This window comes from Nematolebias whitei, chromosome 19 (assembly GCF_014905685.2).
Source record: "Nematolebias whitei isolate Nwh7 chromosome 19, NemWhi1, whole genome shotgun sequence".
NCBI classification, from domain to species: Eukaryota; Metazoa; Chordata; class Actinopteri; order Cyprinodontiformes; family Rivulidae; genus Nematolebias; species Nematolebias whitei.
The window spans coordinates 20684988-20690884 of NC_056516.1; the positions used below are offsets into that span (position 1 = coordinate 20684988).

General features: G+C 36.7%; 1 protein-coding gene across 1 annotated transcript in view; it reads right to left on the minus strand.

Annotated features, from left to right (window-relative positions):
- Window positions 1–5897, minus strand: part of LOC119425360 (lactose-binding lectin l-2-like) — a 6936-nt gene that overhangs the window by 543 nt on the left and 496 nt on the right. The window lies entirely within an intron of this gene.

Here is a 5897-nt window from a genome sequence, read left to right on the forward strand (position 1 = left end):
ATAATATATAAATGATCAACAATAAGAAAAAAATGTTTAACTGTTACAAAAACTAGAAGGAAACAGAGGCAACATGAACAGGGTGACTCATCCATGCACCAAGACCTGCCAAGACAAAACCACAGACTTAGTTTTCTCTGCCTTCCTGTTTGCATTGTTCATTATGTGTACCCACATGTTCCACAAACCTCCATGCATTTGCCTCTTTTAGTTAGACAGTTTCTGACAGCAGTTTGAAAGTGAGCCCGTTTTGAGATATGCCCTGATTCATAACCTAAAAAGTTATGGATGACAGCTCATTTTATTGAAAGAAATAGGGTTTTAATCTTACTCTTTTAACCTCATCCTTGTAATCACCCATACTGTCTTACTTTAAGTTTCTATGCCTTACGCAAAATAATGTTTACAGGTAAAAAATGAACAAACTGAAGAGGTATCCATCTTTCTAGTAGTATGCATGTCAGCAAGTTTCCTGTATCAGAATATAATTAAAAATCTTACTTCTAACCTACAAAGCTCTCAACAACCTAGCTCCATCTTATATTACATATCTTACTGTCCCATATTTTCCTAACAGAGCACTTCACTCTCAGACTGCAGGTTTACTTGTGGTTCCTAGATTTTCCAAAAGCAGATTGGGAGGCAGAGCTTTCAGTTATCAGGCTCCTCTCTTGTGGAACCAATGTCCAGTTTCTGTCTGTGAGGCTGACACATTGTCCAGTTTTAAGATTGGGATTAAGACTTTCCTTTTTGATAAATCCTTTAGTTAGGGTTGGCTTGGTTTCCTGATCTATCCCTTATCCTATGCTGCAATAGGCTTAGACTGCTGGAGGACAAATTGTCCTCATTTCATCAAAGGAATACCGTTAGTTACAAATGGATAGTTTGTAATTATATATTTTTTCTATCATAACATGTGTTTTTTGTTGTCCTTCCTCCAAGAGAGCGACCTGCTCGCCTCCATTCTGGACCTGCCATTCTGTGTCCGTTTTCCTTCCTGTCTTCTCAAACCCAGCTAGTAGAAGCAGATGGTCACTTGTCCTGAGCATGGTTCTGCTGGAGGTTTCTTCCTGTTATAAGGGAGTTTTTCCTTTCCACTGTTGCCTTTGTGCTTGCTCAGGATGGGAGACTGTGACAAAATGAAGACTCAGGGCCATCTGCTGGCTACCCCACCCTATCTAAGATAAATATTGTTACTAACTGATTTTTTTATGTATATGAACGTTCTTGTTCAGTGTCCTGAGATAACTTATGTTGTAACGTGGTGCTATATACATAAACTGAATTGAACTGACATCCTGATTCATGCTGAATTTAATTGCATTTATAAGATTGGGCTGTACCATAGTGGAAGAAAACATATAAACTCAGGAAGTGCTTGTTAATTTTAACGTTTTCCTGCATTTTTAAACATCAACTCAGACAAGTGAGATGCACAAAGTTGACTATAGACACAAGTAGTCAAGATGCTCAGTTAAATATATACAAAGTAATTCCATGGTGTATTAGGAGACCTATACAGTAAACTGTTTTCCTTTCACTTTACTTGAGTCTGGGTTTGTGAGAGTGGTTCTGTTTAAAACCTGCTTTGATTTTCTTTTCACAAGTTACAGTAAATGTCAAACAGGGCAGGTAGAATTAAGCCTTAAAGTGATCAGAGTAAAGTGGAAGTGGGCCAAGTTCTCTTCCATTATCAATTACAACAGAAAGTGGAGACATTCACTCTAGCTGATATAGCTTGATGCCTTATTCCATTAGCTTTTATTGGTCTTCAAGTTGAAAATCATTTAAGAGAGATAACATGCACTCATATACATTTTTTTTTTCAGCGTTGAAAAGGTATTAACCCATTTCCTGTTTTTGTTTTACTTTATCGCCCTGTCCACTGTTGAGATAAGACTGCGGGTAAATATTAGCATCATCAATCAACTAAAGTGGAAAAAGAAAAGATGAAAAACACCTTAAGGCAGAAATGACAAGCTTGCATTTATACATCACACATAACCATGACGGATTTGTCATAAAACCACCATCTAATTAAGAAAACTCAATTTGCTCCCTCCTGAGTCAGCAGTGGCCTTTAACCCCACGTCTCACCTTATCTGTGAGACATCCATCACCTGCTTTTGCAAGTATCCATAAAACTATTTACATGCAATCATCTGCAAGCTAAGTGCAAAACAGAAACATAGCTTCATGCAAAACACAAATGTGTGAATGTGTTTGTATAACAGGCAAAGTGAGACTTGGATGTGTTCTCAGATCATTTTCTATGTACGGATAGAAAGGGAACATCCAAATCTTGTGTGTGTATGTGTGTTTCTTGAACTTAGAAACAAAATAAATGTTCAAAAAGTTTTTTTGTTTTTTGCTCTAATGCAGTTTCTCTGCTCGTATTGCCTAGTTTGACATAGTTTTCAATAACTCCAGAAAACATGCAGCAATAGCAGGCTTAAAATTTGATTTGCAGTGTCCTTCAGGAATCATCTTTTTAATTTACTCTATCTTTGCTAGTTAAAAGAAAGAAGGAAAAAAAACAAACTCTTCTGCACTGAGCTGAAACTGTGCTGATTTTATTCAGCTGTGTGCAGTTGTCCAACTTATAAACTTGTATTGATTTGACGTGGAGGTCAATAAATGATTTAAGTGTTTGTATGGTAATGATAAATAGACTGTACTTATATAGCACCTTTCTATCTTATCAAGATACTCAAAGTGCTTTACATAACAGTCTGTGCCCTCATTTACCCATTCATAAGGCACTCTACTAGATCTATACATGAACTAATCAATACTTTAGATCATATTCATACACTGATGGGACACACATCAGAGGCAATGGGGGGTTCAGTGTCTTGCTCAGGGACATTTCAGCACTGTTGATGGAATCGAACCCCCAACTCAACTGCTCTAACTACTCAGCCACAGCCGCCCCCTGTATGGCAGATGGTAAAATAAAAATAAAAAAATCAGGGCAGCTGGTAGTCAGCTGGTGTATATATTAAGTGGTTCTAGCTACGCTGTCACGATAACAAATTTTGCTGGGTGATTAATTATCTCAGAAATTATTGTGATAAACGATAATATTGTTTGAAATTTAACAATTAATTGTCAAATTTTAGAAGAAATGTTTTGTTTTGAGTGTAGTACCTTTTTTGACCACCTGATGACAGCATAAGACTATTTGAACCAAAGGATGGATTGTTGAGCAGCTCGTCTCTTTAAGAAAAATGGGAAGGAGGGCCCTTGACATGGCATGGGCTGACATGGTGACATGGCGTACGCTCTGTGATTTGAGCTCTTTAGCATAGCATTTTTCACACAAAGCTTTAAATAAAAATCAGTAAACAAAATCTCAGCTTCTTTTTGCAGAGAAAAACAACTTTGTACACAAAGGCACGGGTTTAAACCGCAAATTTTGGATCTCGACAAGATGGAGGTTTATTCCCGAGGTCTGCCTGTTAGCCTAGCTCGTAGCTTAGCGTCTCAGCTTAGCTGCTTTTAACCGTCCAAAAACATGATTTTGGACGGTTAAAACAGATTTTAAAGAGAAAAGCGAAAGGGAGGGGTCAGTGAAGAGCACCGGAGTTGAGCCGTGTCTTCAGTAGAAAGAGAGAGACATGCATAAACGATAAAGTAGGTAAATGTAAATGAGGTTGATAATTTTCATTCATCATGCAAGTAATTGATTTATTGTTTATCTCGACAGGCCTAGTTGTAGCAGCTGTTACTGCAACTTCAGTTTCCTACTCAGTAATTGATTGAGTATGTACAGGCATCATCAAACTACATTATCTGGTTTGTTTGTTTTGAAAATGCTAACATTGGCCAACTGATTGGTCTATCTCTTATTTAAAGTAAAATAAAGTATTAAATCAACTGAAATAAGACAGACTGGTGATGTATTTGTTAAAAAGCAAAAGTTGTGTTATTGATATATTTAAAACACTCACAAATTTAAAGCCACCAAACTAAATAAGTAAACACCTGGATAAAAAAATAGAAGCCCAGAATGATACACCTGTTGTTTTTTTTTGTTTTTTTTTCTTGTGTTGTTTCTTTTTCACTGTGGGAGTTTTGGTTTGGTGGACTTCTCAGACTGAAGAAGTCCTTCAGATGAAGGATGAAACATCTCAGCAACAAAAGAAACCCTCCAGATGACCTGACTGAACATTGTTGGATTTAAACCAGGATTAATGAGCTAGAACTTTGGTGATACACCTGAAAGTTAAGGAATCTGAATTATTCTGTCAAACACCAACATTTGTTCTACTAACTGTAATTTTCTTCATTCCACATTATGTTCAGATTACATCTAATGTTCCATGTTGTTACAGGATCTGCTTCAAATGACAAAATATTGAAACATTCAAATCCAACCGTTATTTATACAGGTTAGTCTCATTGAGTCTTGAGGACTCATTTACAAGAGAGACCTGTTTTAAACAAAGAACACAGATGGCAGCAGTAGACAAGTATTAAAAAAAACATGTAAAATTAAAAGTAAATGGAATAAATTATATTAAAAAAAAACTGCTAAATTATAAAGCAATGTAAAATACTAAAAACAGGAACATGTCTGCATTGTTTTATGTTATGAGCTTAGTAGTTGTTTAAAATCCCTTATAGAGGTCAAGATCAAGAGCTTCAGATCTTTTTGCAAGGTGTTCCGAGTTACAGGAGCGGAGTAAGAGAAGGCCCTTTTGCCTAGTTCAGTCCGCACTGAGAGTACACTGCGAGTAATTATATCCTGAGAGTGCACGCTATAGCTGCACTCACGGAGTGACATATACGAGGAAATATATGAAGGCAACAGACCAAGAAGTGATTTAAAGATGAAACTGTACCAGTGGGAGAGTCTGCATGAAGTTAATGATGTCCAGTTAACCAGTGAATACAGGGTGCAGTGATGGGTACGGTAGTTACAGCCAGTTATGAATCTTAGCGCACCATGATAGACAGTGTCCAACATCAGCAGGGTGCTTGCAGGAGCATTCATGTAAATAATGTCACCGTAATCGATGGAAGAAAGGAAAGTTCCAAGGGGTTTAATCAACATCAGATTCAACATCAGATTAAAAGATGAAAATATAACATCCTCTCCTTAGCTGTATTTTATTCTATACTTGCTTTAAATTCTTCTGATTATTCATTAATTTAGTTTGCTGTTTATGACTGGCACAAGATTTTGTGCATACATGTTGCACTTATAGAGGAATAAAACATGTTTTTTGGGTGTCTTACAGCTAAGCCTCATATTTTTCTGTGTGAAAGACAGATATACATGTAAATGGAGAATCAGATCATCAAAATGGTAGCAGTATGATGGCAAACATTATCTCCATTCCCTATCCTCATTCCTTCACTTTGTGGATTAATGAAGCCTTAATAGCCCATGCCATTAAGCTTGGTGGTCACTGAGTAGACTGTATAGCCCCGAAGATTCAATCATAATCATATACTGTAAGCCATTTTGTAGATATAAACCAGTGAGTGGGTTTAAGATGGTGATAATATAAATGTGTTTTTTAGATCTATTCAGATTTAAAAAATTGTGATGGGATGTCGAGTGGAAAATTTAAGACATTTGTATATAGCTTCAGTTTGTCACCTTTTTAATCCATTTTCCATCAACAGCTACAAAAAAGCACTCTTGATCAGAGGTGGGCAACTAATTGTTCCAAAGGGCCAAATGAAGACATGGGATTTTTGGGAGAGAGCTGGACCAGCAGGCTAAAATCATGATCCACTTATGCTAAGAATGTAAACTTCTTTTCTACTTGTTTTTCTTTTTTTCTTTGAGAACCATTTTTATTTCTTCCCATGGATGGATGGATGGAGAGACAGATGGATGTGGACACCAGCTGCCAGATGATAGTGACAAAGGACATATATAT